Source organism: Peromyscus leucopus, chromosome 3, assembly GCF_004664715.2.
Source record: "Peromyscus leucopus breed LL Stock chromosome 3, UCI_PerLeu_2.1, whole genome shotgun sequence".
Lineage (NCBI taxonomy): Eukaryota > Metazoa > Chordata > Mammalia > Rodentia > Cricetidae > Peromyscus > Peromyscus leucopus.
In genome coordinates this window covers 68,236,274-68,261,720 of record NC_051065.1, presented here as the reverse complement: position 1 = coordinate 68,261,720, position 25,447 = coordinate 68,236,274, and the positions used below count along the sequence as shown (strand labels likewise).

Sequence of the window (25,447 nt, the reverse complement as noted above, 5' to 3'; positions counted from 1 at the left end):
GCCTTCCTTAGCCTTGCCCCAAAACCTCTCCTGTTACCACCATTTACAGACAACGGCCTTTGCACAGCCTAGTCACACTCATCTTTTAGAAGTAAAATTTCAACCTCACTGGTTGCTCCAATTACCATTTTTTTCTTAATATACATATATTCATAGTACTCTGTAATTCTGACAAACCCATACAATTATATGTGATTTTGTTCAAAGCAGTTTCCTGTGAAATCCTGAGAAGTGCAGAAATCACACCTGTCTTGCTCCTACCTGAATCCCAAAGAACTAAGATGCAGTTTGGTACATTATAGGTTCTCAATAATGTATTTCAGCAACCCAAAATGTAGCATTTCAGTGTATCTCAACAAACACAGTTTTCAAACTATGTATTTACTCCTATGAATTATTTCACAAGGGAAGACAGAAGTGCTGTGTTTAACTGTTTATATTACTGAAGTGGAATAGTTTTACAGTAGTATTTTCTACTGTTTTACTTCTAAGCATTCTAGAACACCATGTAAAGTAATTTTAATAAAATGAACGATACTTAACTATCTATGTTCTTTTCTAAAAGTTCCATAACAGAACTTTACAAAAGTGTTTCTACTTAGTTTTAGAACTGTAAGGAATCAAGTGAACTATTCTAAGTATTCAGTTAGGACTAGATTATAATTTAATATTAAAAATCTTTTTGTTACCACATTTGATGCTATGTTCACACCCATTTAATTCAAGAAACTGAATTTCCCAAGCGAAAATATGACAACTTAGGGCATTAAATCAAGATGTTAGAATTATTTATATTTTAAACATAAAATAATCACATACCTGATACCTGCTGCCTAGTTTACAAAATCAGTGAAATGCCATATTAAAAAAAAAAGTCTCACTACATATTTGGAAAAACTTTACAGAAGCACCAAAAGTCATTTAGATAATTGTCATGTGCTTGTAATAGAGAAACAAAATTCTTTTATGAAATAAAACAACAAGAAAAGACATAACAAGAAGAACCCACTGAAATGGGGATGCTTCCTTAAGATCAGACTTTGAAAGAAGACTGATCATTGTTGGGGGCTGGGCAGGGCCAAAGGTCCTGTGTGTATAACAAGGAGTGCTGTGCTTCTGTTCCCTTCAGGGTCTGCCCCCAAAGCTCCAGGGGCCTGGGCCAGGGCCTTGAACTTGACATTTTCCCTGTAAAGATGTGGTCAAATGTTTCAGACACTGAGATGTGAAATGCTTTGCCTACTAGAGGGACTCGAACTCTCATAATTTGCTGTCTGATGCTCCTTACTGATTTGTTTTCTGCTTCCCCACTTGAGGGGTACATAAGGATCTATCATACTAGTAAACTTACTGGCTGGGGTCATCAGCCCTTGTAGCTCTCCTGATCTCAGCTGTTGACTATTTTCCTCATTCCCTGCCCTTCTCCTTGGAGTCCAGCATGAACCCAGAACCAACCACTGATCTGGTTCAGATCTCGATAGTTATGATCACAAAATACTGGTTAAATAAACAAAAAGAAAACATTTTATAAAATGACAATATACTGTTAAGATCCATACTCCGAGATTCCCATTTAATTATACTGAGCCAAAGAAGAAAAGTAGAAATTTAAATGTGCTCAGTGTATTTCACCCTCTATTCAGAACTTCTCACACAGTTAGATGAAGAAAATAAGAGACACCATTTCTCCTCTAAAAAGTCAACTTAGAGAAGTATGTGTGTGATGTGCAGGAATTTAGGTGAACAGTACTTTGGAAAGGCTAAGAGCCTCCGCTCTGCCACTTGTCTGGTCCTGAGAACTTGGGTATGTGACTCAGCCCTCCCAAGCCTGTTTCTTTTTTCTGTAAAATAGGGAGTGCCAGAAGGTCGCCATGCTAAATGACACATGAAAACTCTCCAACAGTACCTTATGGCACTTGTAAAACCAGGGCCAGAGAGGGAGAGATAGGATCTCTGGGGCTTGCTGGTCAGTTGGCCCAGCCTATTTTACAAATTGTAATTCACAGTCCACTGAAAGGTTCCATCACAGCAACAGGTGGATGGTTCCTTAGGAATGACTCCTGAGTGGATTTCGACCTTTAGATATGTACACACCCACAGGAAAAAAAAATTAAAAGAAAAAAACCAATTCGAAGCATAGCAATTTACTTACACGGTTTCTGTAACTTTATGAAGAAAACCATATATTTTTTTTTTAATTTAAGCAGTGGGGATCCCCTATGCTAACGATTAATTCAGAAAGAGCACACTGCCATGTTTTTAATGGATTTATCAATTCTCCCATCATAAACCAATCACCTTGTAACAGAGACTAGTGTAACTTTCTGGCACTTCTTTGTAAAGACAGCTTCATGAAGTCTAGGTTGACCTAGAATTTCTGATCTTTCTGCCTCTACCTCAAATTCTGGGATTACATACAAATGCCACCATCCCCAGTGTCAATCTCAGTTCTTAGAAACAATTTCCAGGATATACTATGCTTTCAGAAAGATGTCCTCTCAAACAGAAAGAAACAGATTTCATAAAAAATAATTTTTAAACTAATAAATTCTAGTCAGACATAGTAACACACGTCAGCAATTCTAGCACTTGGAAGGCCTAACAGTGAATTCCAGGTCAGTCTCTGCCACCTAGTACAACACTGCATCAGAAACATCACCGCCCACCACCCCACCTACAACAACAGCACAAAGACAACAATGAAATGTTCTATTCTGAATGATCAAAACATTAAAATGTGAAATTAGGAGCCCCAAATGTAAAGATAGAATTTAAATTCACTTTGAATACCTTCAGGCCTTCTGCTCTCTTCTATAAATATTTTGTTCTTAAAGAAAAATTCACACTTTTCCCTAAAGAGAGACAAAGATGAGGCAGCCACACAAGAGTCTCCACGGTATAAATCTCACAGCTGTCAACATGCTTCCTGGCTCTCCAGAACCATCAAGCTGTTATGTTTAATCTCTCACTAACTTGGTGGTTTTGTGTGTGAAGATCCTGACATCTTTTCACAGACTTCTTCCTGAATGTTTAAGTGCCTTATTCTGTGAAAAAGATTTCTTAAAATTTTAGTTTTGATTAATCTTGTGTGCAGCAATCTTAATTCTTTTATTGACATCAATAGTCTGCCTTGAGATTCAGTTGGATTTTCTATACACAGTAGGATGTAATGGTTATCTTCTACAAGTGAGGATAACTAAGTAACTTTATGGAAAAATCTGAATTGAGGATTTATTTTTTCTTCAAGACACAAGAATAATTTTCTTCCTTGTAACAGTTTAACAAATTTGTGTTCATTTAGGGAATTTGTTAAATTTTATTGGCATAAAATTATTTTTATTATCTATAAATAAAATCTTGCAGATCAACTGAGTGTGGAAACATCTAGATATCACCATCTGTAATTTTTATTATTTAACTAATTTAGTCAGATTTACAAATATTACTTAGCTTAATCGTTTTTCCTCATAGATGTGGTCTACCATTATTCTTTATATAAGAAAACATGATAGGACATTAATTATAGCAAAAATTAAGAATATTCACAATTAAGTAGATAAAGATTATAAAAAATCTCATGTCATGTCAGTTCAAGTCAATTTTGCCAGCAGTAAGTTATGAAAAGCTGATTTATGGGCTGTTTGAAACTGTGGACTGATACTTCCTTTCAGGTACTTCTCTATCGACCACCACATCTATGCTTCTACATGTTCATCTTATATGCTTGAGGTACAGCATCACTGTATACTTTCCTAATCACAACGCCTCCTCCAGGTCTTAAGTAACAACATATATACTTCATTTTTAAAAAGATTTATTGTATGTTTAGGAACTTTTTCCTGAGCTTATGTATATGCACATCGTGAGTGCCTGGTGCTGGCTGAAGTCAGAAGACAGCCTCAGAGCCTTGGAATTGAGGGCTATGGATGGTTGTGAGCCACCATGTAGGTGCTGGGAACTCAGTCCTCTGTAAGAGCATTGAATGCTCTTAACCACTGGGCCATCTCTTCAGCCTCTTATATGTCACCGTTATAGAGCTGATTAAGATTTTAATTTGCATGTGTAAAGAAATAATACTTTTATGTGCAGACTAACACACTATCTAACCTATTTATATGAAACACTTAAGTTGTCTAGAACTACTTTTGTTATTACAACTGTTGTGTAGTTTTATGGGCATGTCTATAGGTGAAATTTCTGGATGTAGAATTTCTCTGTCAGAGACTATTTTTATCAATATGGTTATAAACTGGCATTTCAAAAAATAATACCAACTTATAATATGCTTTTGTAGTAATTTATTTTTTAAGGTTCTCTAGAAGTTAAGTGTAACTACATATAAAAAGTATATATTTTATATATATATATATATTTGCAATACTACAAGCATTAAGATAGTGAAAATATTCATCTTTCAGAAGAACCAGAAGTACCCCTTTATTATCCTTCTTGCTCCTGCCCCCTTACATCTCTTTTTCCACTGTATATAAGTATCCATTGCTCTATACTATAGACAAGTTTGTTTACTTTTGTTTACTGATATATTCCAGCACTCAACAATCAATATTCCCCACCAAATATAAGGATTCAAAGCCCACCATATATCTAATAAGATCTATCTAATGATTACTTTGCATCTAATAAGATCTATGTAATGATTTAGATTGTCTAGCCCCTCACTTATAATTGCTCAGCTGATCTACTCTGTATTCCACATGGTTTATTAAAGCCCCTTACTATTATTGTACATTTAATGACATTTCCTTGTCTCTCCGGTAGTTGTTTCATAAAGGTGGTTGATATGTCACTTGGTACACAGTTATAAATGTTATCCTGTATAAAAAGATGTCCCTTTTCATTTTTTCTTCCTTTCTTCCTTCCTTTTTTGCTTTGGGGGGGGAGGAAGGCTGCTTTTTGTTTGTTTTAAACAGTTTCCTTGTAACCTGAAAATCTCCCCAAGGATGGTCTTCAACAGCTGATTCCTCAGCGTCTGTCTGAGTGCTGAGATCACAGGTGTGTGCCCCATGCCCCTCCTTTCTCACTCCTAATGCTCAGGAACTCAGTGTTGGACTGTGCCTGGCATCAGAGTCCTACCCGTCTCCTTTGCCTCCATTTGCCTGACACCTTTTGTTAGCCCTTTACTTTTAACCATTCCAGATAATTTTGCTTTAGATAAGATCTATGAGATACAACATATTTTATATAGTAAGATTTTTATTATTTGATAAATTGAAAATATGTCTTTAAAAAATGACTAATCCTGCCGGGCGGTGGTGGCGCACGCCTTTAATCCCAGCACTCGGGAGGCAGAGCCAGGCGGATCTCTGTGAGTTCGAGGCCAGCCTGGGCTACCAAGTGAGCTCCAGGAAAGGCGCAAAGCTACGCAGAGAAACCCTGTCTCGAAAAACCAAAAAAAAAAAAAAAAAAAAAAAAAAAAAAGACTAATCCCATCCATATCCATATCTACAATTATTACTGCTGTGTTCTGTGGTATTTGATATAGTTTCTTCTATGAGAAGCATATTCTTGCTTGTTTATTAAAGTTGTTTGTATTTAGGGGTCTGTAACTGTGTTCTAGTATTTGCTTTTATAATAGACCTTCCCACATTGTAGGTAGAGTTTTCCTGCCTTGCCAAATCTTTGTCACCCGCCAGTCCCACAGCTGCTCAGACCCAACCAAGTAAACACAGAGACTTATATTGCTTACAAACTGTATGGCCGTGGCAGGCTTCTTGCTAACTGTTCTTATATCTTAAATTAATCCATTTCCATAAATCTATACCTTGCCATGTGGCTCATGCTGCTTGTCCTGGCGGCGGCTGGCAGTGACTCCTCCTGCCTTCCTATTCTTTCTTTTCTCCTCTCTGTCAGTCCCGCCTATACTTCCTGCCTAGCCATTAGCCAGTCAGTATTTTATTTATTGACCAATCAGAGCAACACATTTGCCATACAGAACATCCCACAGCACACATAATGCCTTTACTTTTCTGTTTTTTTTTTTAACTGTTTACTGTATTTGTTACTAGGATCTTTCAAAAAATCCATACAATAAGTTGTTTTCCCCCACTCTTTTCTCACTTTTGTTTCATTATTTCCAACTTGTCATGTTTATTTATACTCTTGCTTATGAACTTAAATTGCATTTCTGCCAAGTAAATACCAAAGAGTAGCACTGGTATAAGTTTAGCATCATTAAGAAATTACTAAATTCTTTAAAATGTTCACAAATGCCATTCAAGTCTGTACCACAAATATGCCACCCACTGGCCAATACAGGACTTGAGTAGTGGCCCACCAGTATTTCAGTACACAGCATCTTATAAAGTATGTGTATGTTGTAGAATATTATTTTAAGGTGTGTTACATTTGTTTATGCTGTTTAATGGTTTGTTTAATGATGCAAAGATGTGCTGCATTTGTTTTAACTCTGTGAAGCTGTGTTACTTTGCCTGTCTAAAACACCTGATGGTCCAATAAAGAACTGAACGGCCAAGAGCAAGGCAGGAGAAAGGATAGGCGGGGCTGGCAGGCAGAGAGATAAACAGAAGGAGAAATCTGGGAGGAGGAGAAGAAGAGCAAACAACAGAACAAGGAGAGGAGGACAGCAGGGGCCAGCCACCCAGCCAGCCATGGAGTAAGAGTAAAAGGAAGTAAGAATACAGAAGTAAGGAAAGGAAAGAGCTCAGAGGCAAAAGGTAGATGGGATAATTTAAGAAAAGCTGGCTAGAAATAAGCCAAGCTAAGCCTGGGCATTTATAAGTAAGAATAAACCTCCACCTGTGATTTATTTGAGAGCCACAAAAGCACTTCCTTCCCCAGGTGATCCTGTCCAAGCCAGAGCACCCAGAGCTTTCTTCTCGCTTTTCAAATGAGTTTGAAACCTTTACACCTTAATCATTCAAGGAATAGGATCTGGTCACTTCCTGAGAAACCTCAAGGCTTTTTTCACACATTGGTCAATTTCTTAACTTTTTAATGATGCTAACTGATTCAGAAATGATGACTTCTTAGCCCTAACTTTACACTGGCTTTTCTGTCAAACCTGAAAGATTTTCAGATCTTTGCACCATGCTTCCTGATTCAATTCTTACCATAAGCTGGGCAAAAGAAACCAATGTGTCACAGACTCCTACATTGTCCTGAAATTTCTTCCAACCCCACCTCTCCACAAAGGCTATCATTTCTAAATCCAGCCTCAATCAGAATCTTAGAACATGAATAAACACAGACAAATTATTTGTTTCAGCAAGTAACATGAAAGGGTTCTAGCACAATTCTTGCTAGTGTCCTCATTACCATAACCTTATGGGGCAGCCTTTCCAATCTGTGCTTCTATCTATACTCTGGCTTCTGAGCTCTGCCCGGAATGGCCCACCATATTCAGTCAGATTACAGCATTATAGACTATTTCTAAACTCTGGATTTCACTCATAAAGCAATTCTAGAGGATTAAGAACTATATGACCAACAACTGAACTCTAGTACTAATTTCCTGTGTTCACCTTCAGAAACTTAGCTGTGACTGAAATAAAAGAGGGAACAGTTCCTGAAAGGGATTACTGATTTGGTCCTACAGTTTCAGAGGGTTCAGTTAGTCTGTGGGCCTCACTCCTTTGCCCTGAAGTAAGTAAGGCTCACACCAAGGCAGCAAGAGTGCATGGAAGAGCCTGTTCATCTCATAGCAGAAAGAATGCACAGACACTCAAAGGATTAAAGATGAGGCACATCCTTCAAAGACATGCCCTCCAGTGACCTATTTCTTCCAACCACACCCTACCCTCCTAAAGAATCCAGCATCTCCCAAAATAGTGCCACTAGATAGGGACCACGGCCTCATCACAGGAGCCTGGAGGGCAGTTCATATTAAAATCCTACCATTCCTTCCCTGCTCTTCAAGTCAGAGCTTAAGCATTTTCTTCAGGCATTCTGACGCTGACTACCTGGTTCTGAGCTGTTCTGAGTTCTGCGGAAGGAATGTCAACCCCACCTCCCCACAAAGGTAAACAGTTCAAACCAGCACTGATTTAGTGCCACTTTCCAGTATCTTCTCCATCTGCAAATTTACTTTCAGAGTCTGCAAATAGCTGTGCCATAGATTCTGTCCTGGTTTATAGGCAGTCACTATGGAAAAGACAGGGTCTGCTGTGCTTCTTTTATCTTACAGGAACCCCTGTGAGTTCCTTAACTCTAACACTGGGGAAATCTGCAATGGTTTAGTGCCACAATTCTTCCAGTACTACTTCTGGCCTTTTTCTCCCCTCTCACTGGAATTTTCAACCCAAGACACACTGGAATGTTACACACTGCCCCACCGGCTTCTGAAGTTCTCCCTTACCTTGATTTTCTGTTCCCTCTCTGTGGGAATAAAGACATTTTAGTGACCTTCAGATTTATTCTGTCTCCTCACATCTGCTACTGAGCCTATCCAATGCACCTGCCGTTTCAGACACAGTACTTTCTCAATCTAAACTTTGCATTTGGTTCTTCTAGCTAGCCTCTCTCTGTTGACTCTTTCTTTACATCCTTTCAGTATATTAAAACCACCAACTTAATACTTGTGTCAGACCTAACCTCATGCGCAGGTAATTTCTATCGACTGCTTTACTGATTATAACTTAGTTTTTCTAAGTTTTTTGTTTTACACTCATCATGGCAGCTTTGCTGGAGCACCAAACTCTTAACATTTTGCAGTAACTGGATTAGTTTGTTTTTCCAGTAATCTGTCTTAACCTGCCAAAATCTGTCCCCTTCAATGACACACAGGCAGGATATCTCAGTCCAGTTTAGCCTGGCTCCCTTGGGGCTGTACAGAGGTCTTTGCAGCTTAATGATCAGCCAATGACACGGGCAAAGGTTGTCTGTGTGCATGTGGGCTTGGAAATTCAAGTCCCTTAGCCTTTACTTTTTGCCAGACTCTCTTGAGTCTCCCAGTGCAGAAAGCATACTTCAGCTCCTTTCTGGGATTTATCAGTTAAGTTTCTGTTCACAAAAACCAAACCTATAACCTTAAACTAACAAAGCAGCATGTTTTCTGTTTCCCATTAAATTTACCACTTTCAGCAGCAAAGCAATAGGTTTTTGTGTTCCTTAAAACTCCATCCCAGCTTGCATCAAGCCACCCCTACTTATAACTCCATCCCAGCTTGCATCAGGCCTTATAACTCCATCCCAGCTTGCATTAAGACCCCCTCCCCTCCAACTTACCGGTAGCAGAGCTGATTATCTTAGTTCTTGTGCACTGTCCATTCATTCATCTTCTCTTTAGGGCCATGTGAATGAAGGTTTTACTCTTATGGACTAATCTAAACCCAATCAACTTCCAAAGGACCCACCTACCAATGCCATCCCACAGAAGATTGGGATTTTAACCTAAGACTTTGGAAGGATACAAACATTCTACCACAGGACTGATAAAGCAGTCCTCAGCAACTCACCTAGCTGGTGAAGAGCCTGAGGTTAAAAGGTCACAAATTCACACTGTTCTTATAACAAATCCATCTGTTTTACAAGAATAAATGTTTCTCAATTTTTTAACTGCTTTTGGTCAATTTCCAGTATCTCTAAGTAGCCATTTTTGACATTTAAAAAAATATATATATTTGCAAAAGGAAACCCCAACCTCTTCACGCCAGGATTATCAGAATCTGAGTGCTGTTTCTAATGATAAGAATTTCAAAGTTTTAAATTTACTGATCCTTCAGAGAAACAATTTTCCTATCAACTAAAAGAGATCACCAGGTTATAGGGGATATTTCTTCTCAAGTGGCAACATATCAGGAGTTCATTTTGGCATTACTTAAAAACATGGAAAAAACTAAAAATAATGCCAATGGTCTCAACAATGGGAAGAGTAAAATAAATGTTACTAAAGTTAATGAAGAATTAAATGGGCTCATGTGTAAAAACATGAACATTTCTCCAAGATATAATTTCTGTATAGTCAGATATTACTAATATAATATAATAATTAATATTGTATATTTATACTTGTAGAAAATGAAGCATAGAGCCAGGCCTAATGATAAAGACCTGCAGTTGGAGCTATTCAGGAGTCTGAAACAGGGGAATTACAGTGCCAGTCTGAACTGCAGAGTAAATTCAAGGACAGTGTGCACAACTTAATAATATTCTGTCCCAAATAAAAAGAACAAGGAGGGCTAGAGATAGAGCTAAGAGGTAGAGCACTTGCTTGCCATGTATGAAGCCCTAGGTGCCATGCTTCCTTCTCTAGCACTGTGTACAGGCAAACATGCGTGCATAAAAAGAGAAAGAGAAATGAAGGAACAAAAGTTGAGGTTTTCTGGAGGCACAAACACATAAATGCACAGGTATGCATCTAGAAAGGTATGAAACAAAATACAATAAGAACTACTTCTAAGGAAGGAGCAGAGATTTAAAGCAGGCACAATTCAAAGGCTCTCGGCTTGACCTGGGAATATCTTAAAGTTCTTACACAATTACTCTATTTCTGTGTATCTATGTAACAAAACAGTAGTTAACAAAGGGCTTGTCTAACCTACACACCACTACTGTAAGAGTCACTAACAGGGAAGAGTTGTACAGATTCCAAAGGATACAAAGAGAACACTTCAGTAGTCAATAAAGGGGAGGGGAACAAAGCGTAACAGCAACAGCGACAAACCTTGGCAACTCTGAACTATCTCAGTGCTAGGAGGCTGAAGCAGGAGGATTGCTTTGAATTCCAGGCTAGCCCGGCCTGCAGAGTAAGACTCTGTCTCAAACCAAAAGACAAAACACCAAACCAAACTAATCAAACAAACAAACAACACCCCCCAAATATAACCTAAAACTGAACTCTATTTGGCATCATTTCTAAGGTCAAATTTTTCTTTGGAGTTAATCTCCTTATTCATCCCTTAACATATCCTGTGCCATAAGAATTAAATTTGTACTTTTAATCATGAGTTACTTTCTTAATAAGCAATTCCATTCTGTCACATTAACTAATGTCTTTAAATAACTCTAACGGGTGTCCTAAAGTTATAAAACTTTAAGGCTTATAACTATTAAATTTTAAGTCATTAACAATTACTCCTTTTTCTTGCAAATAAGAAAATTTCTGACAAAAAATACTTTACCTTAACCACACAGATATCCAAAAGAAAACAAACTTCAGGACACTGTGGAAATAAGTAAAAATTACTTACCTTCCTCTTTTAGCTATATACACACATGAAATGTACACTGGAGTGCTCCTCCATGTAGCTCCAGGGTACCTAGTTTGAGACTACTAAGTTGAATTCTATACTACTTCTTTTAAATACTATCAGGTCAGAGGACTTATTCTAACTCTTCTTAAATGCTCTACAACTCTCTCACAAATGTAGAATGATAAAATAAATATTTTCTGTTTATAGTAATTGAACGAGGAAGACCTACTACTGTTTCCACGAGAGACTGTTAATATCGGCACATACCTACAGGTGGTAAGTTATTAACCAAAGCTGTCAAATGACACCAGCAGTGGACGCCTTTACAATCTCCTATTCTTTCAACCACACCATGATTGAGTCAGGCCGGCCTTACCCTGTGGGGTCAGATAACATGTTTTAATTTTATGTTTAGGTCTCTTGTCCATTGTGGTGTTTCCCTAAATACAGCTTTGAGGCTGAGCTACTTTTAAACAGCTGCTCCACATGGAGTTATTTCTTTTCTGATATTTTCTATCCCATTTGTCTTAAAAAACAAAGACAAAAACCCTATAAGCTAAATAATATTACACTTTTTATCAGTCTATAGAAGTATAGAGGTAAATTTAATGGAGTATTTCCAGACTGCACCATAGTCTACAACTAGACTATAACTTATAAGCAGCAACCCTCTGTGTGATTCCTCCACAAAACAATCTGTTTTCCCCTTAACGAGAAGAAGGAAAATGTCCAGAAGGCTAGAAGTACTGTGGGATAATGCTCCTGTAAAGATTTGTCACTCGAATTCGTTTAATAAAACTCTGATTGGCCAGTAGCCAGGCAGGAAGTATAGGCGGGGTGACCAGACTAGGAGAATTCTGGAAGGGCAGAGTCAGAAGTCACCAGCCAAATGCAGAGAAAACAAGATGAGAATGCTGCACTGAGAAAAGGTACCAAGCCATGTAGCTAAACATAGATAAGAATTATGTGTTAATTTTTAAGTGTAACAGCTAGTTAGTAACAAGCCTGAGCTACCGGCTGAGGATTTATAAGTAATACTAAGCCTCAGAGTCAATTATTTAAGAAATGGCTGCTGGGTATTTGTGATCAGGCAAGTTTCTCTCCTGCCTACAGAGAAGGACAGTAAAGACAATTTGCAAGTGAAAAGCCAAGGGGAAACACAACTGAGGACTCATTTTAACATGTGCAAAAAAAAAAAAAAAAAAAAAAAAAAAATCTTGAGACCATGTATTTGGCTAGTCAAGATAGAACTAGTATGAGAAAATATAGTTTCAGTCCAACACCTGCCACTATGTCATGTGGCTTGTTATTAGTCCTGAGGGAGCCAAGACACCAACTTAGTAGGTCAACACCAACTATCATTTCCATTGTTAAGCCAACTCAGGAACTGAGGGGATCAGAAATCTTGTGGAACTTGGAAGCGGCTGCAAAGTTTACAAAGGTATAGAGACTTCCTCAGAATAGCACATGATAGAAGAGAATACTTGTGGGTTAATGAGAAAAGAGACCATTTAGAAACTACTTGCAGCCAGAAGGGTTGAAGAGATGCTGGGTAGCACAGATTAACAGTTAAAGTGACGTACTGTTCTCTTTTATTGTTTCCCAGAACTGTAAACGTTAACTAGACAATTATTGTTAACGGGTATTTTCTTTCCAATAAACTGTGAAGTGGAATATGAAAGAAAAATAAACTATTAAATATAAATTGTTTCCTTTCTTTCAAATTGCTTGTCTCACATTCTTACTTAAAGTAATCTTTCACAGTTATGGTTGGGGATGTAGCTAGATAGTAGAGGACTTGCCTGGTATGCACAAAGCCCTGGGTTTGACCTCTAGCAAAGCAAGGAAAACATAAAAGAATTGCAAGAAATGTTGAGGAATGATAATAGATTTACATTTTAATTATATTACTCTATATTATATAACTAAAAAAAATCAATTGTAGTGATTGTTTGCCCAGCTTAAACTGCTGTAACAAAGTATTGTAGCCTCCTTCTCCATGGGTGTACATTACTAGATGCCTAGCATATGCTCAAAACCAAATAGTACTGAGCTCTGTAAATTCTACAAATACACAACTATTATGAAGCTTATGAATTAGGCACAGTGTAACAGATGGACAGTGATTAATAACATAATTATAACAACTTAATAAAAATACCATGATCTGTCATTAGACTATGCTATTATTTTCAGATGGCAGTTGCTCACAAGTAAGTGAAGAATAAACAACTGCTGATCAAAGGGAACTACCATACCATAGCCTTCTGTTTGTTTCCTACAGTTAATGGAGGGTGGAATTATGGTAAGGGTACCAGTGTGGTTTCATGGAGCATTTTTTGAAGTTGCAGACTGCTGACTTTTCCTTGCTATCCTCACAGCAGACAGTGAAGCTGAGTGCTATCCTGGGCCACCTTCATAAAGGCATTAGGCCTTACTTCCTAGAAAGATCACACTGCACGTAGGACTTCTACATCTGAATTGTAGAGAATCACATTTAGTCCGTAATAGTGGCTACTAAAGGAAACCAAGATCCAAAAAGAATCCACATATAGATTTCCTATTTCCTCAACTTTTAAATAAAAATACTTGGCCAGACAAAGAAAACAAATAGTTTTCCATCACTTACTATAGCATTCCTCCTTATCCATGGTTTTAGTTCCTTATTATCAACTGTAGTCTGAATATATCAAATGGAAAATCCTGAAGGAAATGGCCTTCAAAATAAAACTGACACTGTTTAACTCTTGTATCACCCTGCTCAGTTCTATCAGAGACATGAACTGTTTGTCTACAGTACCCATACAATATACACCTCTTGGCTGTATAGACTCTCTTTCTCTTTCTCTCTTTTCCTCCTCCCCACCTCCAGACTGCAGGAGAGCCAAATGTCTGTGTGTCCAAGCAATCTTTTTAATGTAATAATTGTCGAAAATTGCAAGAGAAACAATTGAAGTACCAAAGAGAAGCTATGAGGTATTTTAAGTGAAAAAGTGAACAGTTTTGGTTTCCTAAGGAAAACAAAACATTCTGTGATAAGATGCTAAGATCTATGGTAAGAATAAAAGAACCATGAAGAAAAAAGATGGAAAAAGAAATCCATAATAGTTTTGTGAAAGTAACCACAGCCAACAACCATAATGCATGATAAATGCTTAGGATGGAAAGGCATTAAATTCGTGCATAGTTTTCAAAAAACAGAATATACATAGTTCTAGAACTTGAGGTTTGGGCATCTACCAGGGGCTTAGAGTGAAATCAGCTGGATAAAAGCACTACTGTATCAGTGTCCAGGAGATCCCATCTCTCCTTTAAGTTACATCTTTGTCTCAAAGAACAAGAGTTTACACTCTTCTTAGAGGTCCCAATATTGTGTCTTATATAGCACAGGTAATCAACAAATCATTAGTAAATAGATGAATGCCATGAAATATTATTAGTGCTACGAATTATTTTTTCTTTTTCTTACTAGCTATAAGCTCTACATGGAAACAAAATTTTGGATAACCAACTGACACATCAAAATTGGAATACAATGTCTCTTTGCTATTAGTTTGAGTTCACAAAACTATCAGTATCTGCAAGAAGCCAGAATTATTTCTTCACCAAAGATGCCTTTAACCAAAGTATAATTAAATTTAACATTTAGAATTTTCTAGTCGAAGCTCCTCCTTAAATTTTGTTGTGCTTGAATTTGACAAATTGAATTTATCTAATTTTGTCCTTGCCTAAAATGCAATAAAATACACATTGGGTAGAAAAACACAGTGGTAGAAACATAGGAACATGGGATCTGACTAGTGGGCATCTAAAGAAGATGGGAATTCTGGAGAAAAAGAGAGGACACACAAAATGGGGAAAGGAAAGGAGAGCCTGGGTACTTTCCAGACCCAAGAACTGTGAAGGTACTGAACTAAACACAACCCTGAGCATCTAGCAAATCAATGAAAACAGATTAGTCAAACTAATATACTTGACTGCAAAACTTCTGGGCACTGGGGACAAAGGGAAAGGAGAAGAGACATCCATGCCAAGATTCAGGAATCAGAACTGCTCATTGACCACATCTAAAGACAGAGATGAAGAAGGCTTTGAATGTTTACAGCTGAAAAGTCTTTGCCTTATCAAGCGTAAGGCAGTTAAATATAATTTTATGACTTGGTAATATAAAGTTTCACAAATTCAACCTACCGCTAATGTTTCTTAAGATTATAAAAAGTCATATTACCACTCTGAACATGAAACAAAGAACAAAAGAGAAAGATACGTGATCCAGTCCCTAAAGGTTCAACCCAGGAGGTAAAGGTACCCAAGAAGGGACAACCAGACACAGAGAATTTGTACTGTGTACTGGCCAAGGAAGAGGCTCAGAAGTGACATGTTAAAGTTGATAGATTTAAATAAGATTCTTAAAGTTGATGAAGAAAATCAGCAAGGATTTCAGCGTTGAACAGTAGTAAGTAATGTATTTGGAAAACTAAGCAAATAATTATTAATGCCAAGAAAATTAAAATACAAGAAAGGAAAATAGTAACTATAGTTTATTAATACACACACACACACACACACACACACACACACACACACACACACTAATAAATACAAATCTGGACAGAATCCCTAACGTAGTGATGCTGTGACTGGATGTATACTATATATACACATGGTTAAAGGCAGAATGGAAAAGGGCTAAACTGTCACCTTGCAAAATGATTAGAATTTTTTTAAAAATCAGGCATCAGTAATGTAAACCACTCCATTTACTTGATATGGAAATACAAACAAATAGATAAAAAAAAAGTTCAAATTCAAACAGGCGTTGAGGAGCACAAGAATCTTTTTCGTCTGTATGTGCATTAACAGCTTTAAATTAAAGGCTTAAAAAACAACCAAAAATAAGTGCAGCTATCATGTGTAAATAGTAACTAGTTTAAATGTGGAAAAATCATAAAGTTACAATCAATTTCTGGAATTAAAAATGATGTAGCCCAGTAGCAGAAGGCTTCCTTAGTAGGTATGAGGGCCTTGGTTCCATTACCAATACTGTCCAAAACAACAATAACAACAAAAAGTACACAGATTTTTTTTTTAAAGAAAAACCTAAAGACATTACCTATTTCATTAAAGTATTCTTTAGGCCTATAGCATGATGTATATTTTAGAAAACATTCAATTAAAACGTTAACATACATAATATTTTTAGCTGGGCGGTGGTGGCTCACGCCTTTAATCCCAGCACTCGGGAGCAGAGGCAGGTGGATCTTTGTTAGTTTGAGGCCAGCCTGGTCTACAGAGTGAGTTCCAGGAAAGGCGCAAAGCTACACAGAGAAACCCTGTCTCGAAAAACCAAAAAAAAAAAAAAAAAAAAAAAAAACCAAAATATTTTTAAAACTCAGGCCATAAAGAATATTTCCAACTTTTAAAAGATATAATTCCCAACATTTGTAAATATGAAAATTTAACATAAGTAGAAAGTTTTCAGTCCACTTATTTTATTTAAGTCCTTATAAAACTATTTGTGCTTATAGCCACACTTACCTAGTATCAATCTAAATGGTTCACCTTAACTGGCACACCAGCAATATCATCCTAACAAGGTACTGGGGCTGGAAGTCATTGACCTATAATAAAATACAATTCACAGTAGAGTGCGATATCATGCTGTACTAAAATGATAGGTTTCATAAGATAGAATAAGCCTATAAACTTAAAGACACTTTACTCTAGCCTCAATGTTCAGACTGTTGCTTACTTTTGCTTATACCACTCCCTAAAAACAGCATTGTAAAAGAGTAAATATGAAGTAGTACTCCATTAAAAACTGGGAAACAAATTATTTTCCCCAAAGTTTCCATGGTACTTAATCACCCCTTCTGGGCACAAAAGCTCATTAAGAACTCAGGCCAGCATCCAGAGAATCCTCACATGAACATTAACAGTCATATATATATATATCTTTTAACTTTTATTCTGTGTCCAGGTGAAATCTTATACATAAATAGCTTTACTATTTAACAAGGTTTGGAAATTTAAGGAGTCAATGAGCTCTCATGTTGGTGAAAACTTTTATCAGATTCAAAATAAACAGATTATTTTAGGTTAAGATCTGAAAGAGTTTCTGGTTGCAAGAACTTAAGCAATGTGCAATCTGTTCAAAGTAGTGAAGAAGCACTCTAACAACTCAACTCTAGAAATATTTTATCTTTCCTTGTAGATTTCCCTATGGCAAACAACTGCATGTCCTTGCCAGCCCTCATTTCTACCAGTTACAAATTGTATTGGGTGTTACCTTTTCACAAAATAGTTGGAATATAATTAAAAATATAATTTGTGGCTTTCATAAATTGTAAACGCTTACATACAGTTTTTCAAACATTGAGATGTTTCACAAGTTTGCTTCTAAAGCGACATTTTTCTGTTTCTAATAAAGCTTCCTTTACATATCTGGGTTTGATAAGACATGATATGTGCCCACTCCTAAGTGGATACTAGAAGTAAAGCAAAGGATAACCAGACAACAACCCACAACTCTGGAGAAGCTAGCTAACAATGAAGACCCAAAAAGGGACACATGGATCACACTGGGAAGGGAAATAGATGAGATCTCTATGAGCGAAATGGAGGTGAGGGGTGGGCAATGGAGGGTAGGGATGGGGGATGAAAACATAAGAGAATAGAATGGTTGAGCTGGAACAGGGATGGAGTGGGAGCAATAAAAGAGATACCACGATGGAGGGTGATATCATGGGGATAGAGAGAAATCCAGCGCTAGGGAAGTCGCCAGGAATCCCCAAGGATGACCCAGCATAGACTACTAGAGAGGGTCCCTGAACTGAACTAAGTGGCTTGCCACATGATCAGACCGGTGAATACCCTGTCATCACAGAGCTTTTCTCCAGTGACTGATGGAGGCAGATGCAGAGATCCACAGCCAAATACCAGGCAGAGCTCCAAGAATCCAGTTGGAGACAAAAGAGAATCTTCTATGAGCAAGTGCATCAGGATCACGATGGGGAAACCTGCAGAGACAGAGATGACCAAACCAAACTAGTGGGAACTCATGAGAGTTGGATCAATGGCTGTGGAGCCTGCATGGGACTGGACTAGGCCCTCTGCATGGTGAGACAATTGTGTAGCTTGATTTGCTTGGGGGGCCCCCTGGTGGTAGATTCAGAGTGCATGAGTGGGCTTTTGGAGCCTACTACCTATTATGGGACACCTTGTGCAGCCTTGAGGCAGGGGGAAGGGCTTGGACTTACTTCTACTGAATGTGTCTCCCCTTGGGAGGCCTTTCCTTCTTGTGGAGGGGGATGGAGGGGCAGTTGGGGGAGAAGGCTGGAGGGCGGGAGGAGGGAAAAGGGGGATCTCTGGTGTGTAAAAATGAAAAAAAAATTTCTTAATAAAAAAAGGAAAGTAATAGTTCATTCAGTTTCTCAGGAAGTCACTACAATAAAAATGTAATTATATTTGTTTTACTTAAATAAAATACATTTTAAATAAAAAATAGAGAGCAGTTTACACTGACTTGGTGACATGGCCAGAGCTTACATGCACACACACACATCCAATATAGGTAGTCCTGAGCAGTCCTGAGGAAATCATCTTGCTTCCCTCTTATTTTAGCAGCTTCTTCCTCCCTCTTCCTCCCTTCCTATTCCTATACCCAAGTTTTTCAATAGTCTGAAACTATTCTGGACCTATAAAAAGTGTTGCAAAATGCTAACTGTTCTGGCACAATTTCACATTCCTGTTGTAAATGTTTACCACTACACTGTCAATAGATTTCGTGAAGAAGAAGAAAAAGGCAAAGGAAAGAGGCTAACTGCCTGTTCCCCTACATTTACCTCCACCTGTGGAATAAAATACTTCAGCATTTCTTATCTCTTTTCTTCAAGTCAGGGAAAATACACCCTTCCTGTTCAAAAGGCTGATATCTGTGCAATGATTATACCCACCTGTCTGCTATGGGACTATGACCCCGAGGTTATTTCTCAATTATAAGTCCAGTTTTCCTATGGTGGTATTCTATTTGTACTGAAATGTGATTTTATTTGTATGTTAATAAATAAAGTTGCTTGGGGGTCAGAGCTAATAGCAAGCCATAGCAGAGCTGGGCGTTCGTGGTGCACACCCTTAATCCCAGCACTTGGTAGAAGAGCTAGGTAGATCTCTGTGTGGTCAAGGATACAGCCAGCATGGAGACACATGCCTTAAATTTCAATACCATAGAAAACCTGGAGGGCTGTACAAACAGGCAGTGACGAGGCAGTCATGTGTTTGGGTTTACAACCAATGAGAAGGCAGAACAGAAAGACTATATGAAGACAAACACACAGGAAGTAGGTCTCTTTCAGAGAGGTAGACCACTGCAGGAGGAAGGGTAAGGTTTTAGCTCTGAGCTCTGACCTCTTGGCTTTCTTCTTTACATTGGTTCTGTGTTTCTTATTTAATAAGACGGTTGGTTACATCTACATTTTCTTCTTCATTTTATACATGCAGAAATGCTAACATCTTTCCCAGTCATAAATAACTACTTTTAAAAAACTCTAATTATAAAAATATATGTTTTGAACCTCATTTCCCTTTGAAGCAATCTTCACCGCCTTCCTCTACCTCGCAGCAGCCTCTAGAGATCAGCCTGCACTGGGAACTGTCTCTTCAGTTCTCCACTCTGTTTCTGCTCTCTCAAATGTCTTCAATGAAATTAGGAACAGCCTAACTTACAAACTAATCAAGGACAGACTATCACTGCCTGTGCTGGTTTATTCTTGTCAACTTGACAACCCTTGATGTATCTGAGAAGAGGGAACCTCAATTGAGAAAATGCCTCCATAAGATCGGCCTGTAGACAAGCCTGAGGGGCATTTTCTTGATTGATGGTTGATATGGTAGTGCCCTTTGTGGACAGTGTCTGCCCTGGGCAGGTGATTCTGAGTGTGCAAGAAAGCAGGGTGAACAAGGCAAGAAAGCAAAGCAGTAAGCAGCCTCGGAGGCCTGGGCTCCCCGGATCATGAACTGGAACCTAGACACCAAACAACCTTTCCTCCCCAAGTTACTACTGGTAATGCTATCTCATCACAACAGAAACCTAACTAAGACACTTCTGCCAGTATCCTTGGCAATTTTCATTCTTCTCAAGAGACTTCATTTACTTCTGGGGCTTCAACTAGCATCTATTTGATGACTTCCAAATCCCGGTTACAGCACCACCTCACTTTTAAAAAATACACCTTTTAGTGTATTTCACCCAGGAGTCAAAGACTGCTTTTAATTTACCATTTTTAAAACTATTTACCTACCTTATCAAGTTGAGTCCTCCTACTATAGATTCAATCTTTCAGGTACATTATATGATGTCACTATCTGTCCATTCTCTTCAAAACTTCCCAAAACCTCAATTCCTCTCCTCTAATTTCCATTTAGTTCTCCAAATCCTTGACTTTCTGCTTTCACTTAAGGAACAAAACAATAACAAACAACAGCCAAAGCCTAAGTTCAATGGATTTGTAATTCCCACTATGTCCTTTGCTTTAGAGCCCCCACTTCCCCTATTTAAAGTCCCTCCTGACTGGCCTGGCCCATGCTCCATCCTGAATGTTGCCCATGTCCATTCTATGGATCAGAAGTTTCACCGACCCAGGTAGAAGACAGCTCTCAGAAAGAAAGTTAAATCTCCACACTAAAACAAGTAAACAAACAGAACAGAGCTCAACTACACGTTACTAATCCTAATGTTTTTCACCTTGCTGTTGTTCTCCTTTGAACAAACTCTTGATCTGCGCTCTAACAAAACAGGTCAAAACTTAGTATAAGAAAATATAAAGTATAATTATTATATTAATACTGTCTAAATGTATTTTTATACATCTAATAAGCACTAAAAAACAAGAAACATGACTACAGGATCAATGCCACATCTTATTAAATCTAAACATCTGAGTCATTAAAAATGAGTATCTCAAAACTATGTAACTTCAGACTGATGAATTTTACTGGTAAACTGTTTCCAAGTAGTACATAGTTTACATATTTACTTAGAAAAACAGGTAGACATCATAGAGATCTGGCAATAACTTTCTTTTGCAGTGATGAAGACCAAATTCACTGCCTGCCACATGCTACCCAAGTGCTTTCCCACTGACCTACCCTCCAGTCCAACTCCATTGGGATAGAGGTGAATGAAAAAAAAGTCACCTGCCTCCCGACTCGTCCACCTCTATCACACTGCTTTAAGCCATTATCACCTCACGAATTCTCCACTTTCAATTTAGTTCTACAGAGTAGCTACAACTGCCACTTATAAAGCAGATCCTACTACTCTGTACTAAAGCTGTCTGTACTAAAGCAGTCCACTTACAGCCTGCCATGCATGTGCTTGAACCTATCTAAGTTCCTTCATTTCCTACAGCTCCCTGCCCCTTGTCCACTAACCGCCAGTTCTATTGGCCTCCTCTCCTTTAAGTGTGCCCAGTCCATTTCGTGTCTTTTACTTGCCTACCATCTTTACCACTTCCTACAATCTAATGTCTCTCAAAGCTGTGTCTTCTAAGTTTTAGGTTCAGTATTTCCCATAAGATATTTCAAGGGAACCATGAAACCTCAAATTTCCAAAGCTTACCATGGTACTACGTAGATGTAACAGTCTTATTAAATAAGAAGCACAGAGCCAAATGCAGAGTTAAAAGCCCAAGAGGTCAGAGCAGTAGCTAAGAGCTGATACTAAAACCTTTCTTACCCTTCCTGCTGCTCTCGTCCTTTCCCCAGAGACCTACTTCCTGTGTATTTGTTGTTTTTTATTGACTTTCTGTTCTGCCTTCTCATTGGTTGTAAACCCAACCACATGACCTCTTCATCACTGCCCATCTATACAGACCTCCAGGTCTTCTATGGTTGGTATTGAGATTAAAGGCGTGTGTCTCCATGCTGGCTGTATCCTTGAACACACAGAGATCTGCCCGTCATGTGATCGGGATTAAGGGTGTGTGCCACCACTGCCCAGCTTCTGCTATAGCTTGCTATTAGTTCTGACCCCCAGGCAACTTTATTTATTAACATACAAATAAAATCACATTTCAGTACAAATAAAATATCACCATATTTCCCCTTTTCTATTTTAATAAAAAGAAAAAAGGAAAAAGTTATAACTAATATAAGAAAAACTATATACAAAAGTACAATAACTATATACCATATATATATATAAGTAATAAATACCTAAACAATGTCTAGTCCAATTGCATTTGACAAATTCAGAGAAAATAATCCCATTATTTATCCTATTTTGGTAAATCCAAAATGTACCTGATTCACTTTCTATCCTAACTTATATTACTAACAGAACTATATTATAACGTCTTTCAAATTTATACACTTATACCTCTTTAGTGAGTTTCTTTTCTGAAATTCTTAACAAGGAAAACTATAACTAAAACTAATCTTCAACTCCCTCAGAGACCCAAGAAGGAAATAATATTACCTAAAGTGCTGTGGGATGTTCTGCATGTTAAATGTGTTGCTCTGATTGGTTAATAAATAAAACACTGATTGGCCAGTAACCAGGTAGGAAATATAGGCAGGACAAGGAGAGAGGAGAATTCTGGGAAGTGGAAGGCAGAGGCAGAGAGACACTGCCAGCCGCTGCCACGACAATCGAGATGTAAGGTACCGGGAAGCCACGAACTACGTGGCAACTTACAGACTAATAGAAATGGGTTAATTTAAGATATAAGAACTAGATAACAAGAAGCCTGCCACGGCCATACAGTTTATAAACAATATAAGTCTCTGTGTGTTTACTCGGTTGGGTCTAAGTGGCTGCAGAACTGGCAGGTGAGAGAAATTTGTCCTGACCATGGGCCAGGCAGGACCAGGAAAACTCTAGCTACAGTACTACCTAAATCTGGCCTGCCCCCATAGTCCCTCTTAATTAATGCTGTAGCTTTCATTCTCTTATTCCCCCATCACAAAGACTTTTCAAATTCAGAATTTTGCGTATTTCTCAAATAACACCCCGTTCACTTTTCCACCATCACTACTTTAGCCCATACCTTATTACTTCTCAATTATTCTCTCTCACTTCAAAATCTAGAACCGATTTGCTTCACCTAGCCCTGTATCTCAGTTTCTTTTGTGTTGCTGTGATAAAATACCCCAACCAAAACAACTTGCAGGAGGTTTCTTCTGGGTACAGTCTATCACATGGGAGGTCAAAAAGGAAGAGAGCAATGAATGCATGCTGTTACTCAGCTCCCTTCCCCTCGTATACAGTCAAGGTTCCAGCCAGGGAATGGAGCCACTTGGTGGGCAGGCCCTCCCACTTCAATTAATGAAATCAAAACATCCCCCAATGGACATCCCCAGAGGTCTGTCTCTCAGGTGGCTCTATGTTCTGTCAAGTGGATAACTAACAGTAATCATCACACCCTGCTGTGATTTGACTATCATTTCTCTCATTTGAAACTCATATTGGTGTTTATGAGATAAAATTACTGAGAGATAAAGTATGAGAAGGAAATGTAATCTGACTATAGTAGTAATAGGCTGGGCCTTTGGATTGTATTAATATAATCTTAGAAGAGGGAGAAAGAAAAAAAACACATGCTTTCTGACATATGCATAGGACACCCTATCAACAACAAGGCCACTGGCAGATGTGGCCCTTAAACCTGTACCTCCAAAACTATGAGTCAAATAAATCTCTTTTCCTTAATTTACCCAGTGTGTAATACTGTGTTATCAGTAACATTAAAATAAGTAAGACAATCTCTAATATCAGAATGAGCTTTCCTAAACACAAACACATTTCTCCCCTGGAAAGATCATTTGCTAGCTCTCCATCATCTATAAAATCCAATTTCTTTTTATGGTTCTGCCCTAACATCCTGTTAAACAGCCCAATCCAAACTTCCTCTTATTCTTCCTTACAGGAAATTATAGCCTCATTTGGCCAATCACTACTCCCTACATCCAATACTTCATCCTGCTGTGACTTTATCTAACTAACCCAAGTGAAGACGTCCATGACCCACTCTCCCAATTTAGAATACAGTATTGTATGTCAAAATTTATTCATGGATTCTGTTTCTTTTTAACTAACCTTCTTACTAAAATTTATGTGTAGGTATACAATCAACTGTGGTCATGTATAAAGCTTGAAATTTTTGAGTTGACCAATATTTCACAGTCCCAGAAGCAAGACCAGACAGCAGCTCCTTCCCCAGAGATGCCCAGGATCTGCCACATGTGCTCTACGTGTTCTGTCTCCTGCCTTCCTGAGAGCCACCCCGGAGTGCTCTCCTTTGCACTGCCCTGTTTATTAAATCTGGATTTATTAATTCGGTTTGATTTGGCTTATTGCATCAGCGGCAGAGGAACCCAGCAGTCAGGCATTCGGAACTTATCATTTTGCCCTGTATTTCCCTTAGAAGAAACAGCTTAGTATTCGGTCATCCAGTATTTGTGGAGTTCACAGATCACAACTACAACAAAACTGATGCAAAATTGAAGGGCTCACTAAGGACAAAGTATCATTTACTTTTTGTACTCTGTTAGTGTAGTTTGTTGTTTTTGTTCTTTGACCATTTGGCTCCTTTGGGGGCCTGCCACCCAGCTCCCAAATAAATCACACATGGAGGCTTATTCTTAATTATAAATGGCTGGCCTTAGCTTGGCTTGTTTCTTGCCAGCTTTTCTTAAATTAACCCATCTACCTTTTGCCTCTGAGATTTTTCCTCTTCTTACTTCTGTAATCTTATTTCCACTCTTACTCTGTGGCTGGCTGTGTAACTGAGTGGCTGGTCCCTGATGTCCTCTTCCTTCTCTGGCTACTTCTTGGCCCAGATATCTCCTTCTATTAATTCTTTCTGCCTGCCAGCCCCACCTATCCTTTCTGTCTTGCTATTGGCTGTTCAGCTCTTTATTAGACCATCAGATGTTTTAGGCAGGCAAAGTAACACAGCTTCACAGAGTTAAACAAACTCAACATAAACAAAAGTAACACACCTTAAAATAATATTCTCTAACATGTTAGTATTATGCTAGACACAATGCACTTAGCATTTATTCAAAGAAAATTTAAAATTCTGGCTTCAAATACCTGTAATATGATTTACCCTACATATCTGGACTTTATAGTAAAATCCCCATGTAGGTCACCACCTCTCCATGTCTCCCATCCAAGTGAGGCTCTGCTCAGCTGCAAAGTTTAATGGTCTGAGTATCAAGCCTCCACTGTCACCTCTTCTTCTCTTTTATGATTAAAGATGGTGCTCTTTATGTTC

The 25,447-nt window shown here is 38.2% G+C and overlaps 1 protein-coding gene across 5 annotated transcripts in view; it reads right to left on the bottom strand.

Moving 5' to 3' along the window:
* The window catches only part of LOC119086172 (MAGUK p55 subfamily member 6-like), a 563,311-nt gene that overhangs the window by 499,996 nt on the left and 37,868 nt on the right, over positions 1 to 25,447 (bottom strand). The window contains exon 1 of one of the 5 annotated variants that reach the window (XM_037203750.1): positions 16,707 to 17,339. The exons of the other annotated variants lie outside the window; for them this stretch is intronic. The gene's annotated coding sequence lies outside the window, so the exon portion shown is untranslated. Of the gene's footprint in view, positions 1 to 16,706; positions 17,340 to 25,447 lie in introns of those variants that run through there. 5 annotated transcript variants of the gene reach the window in all.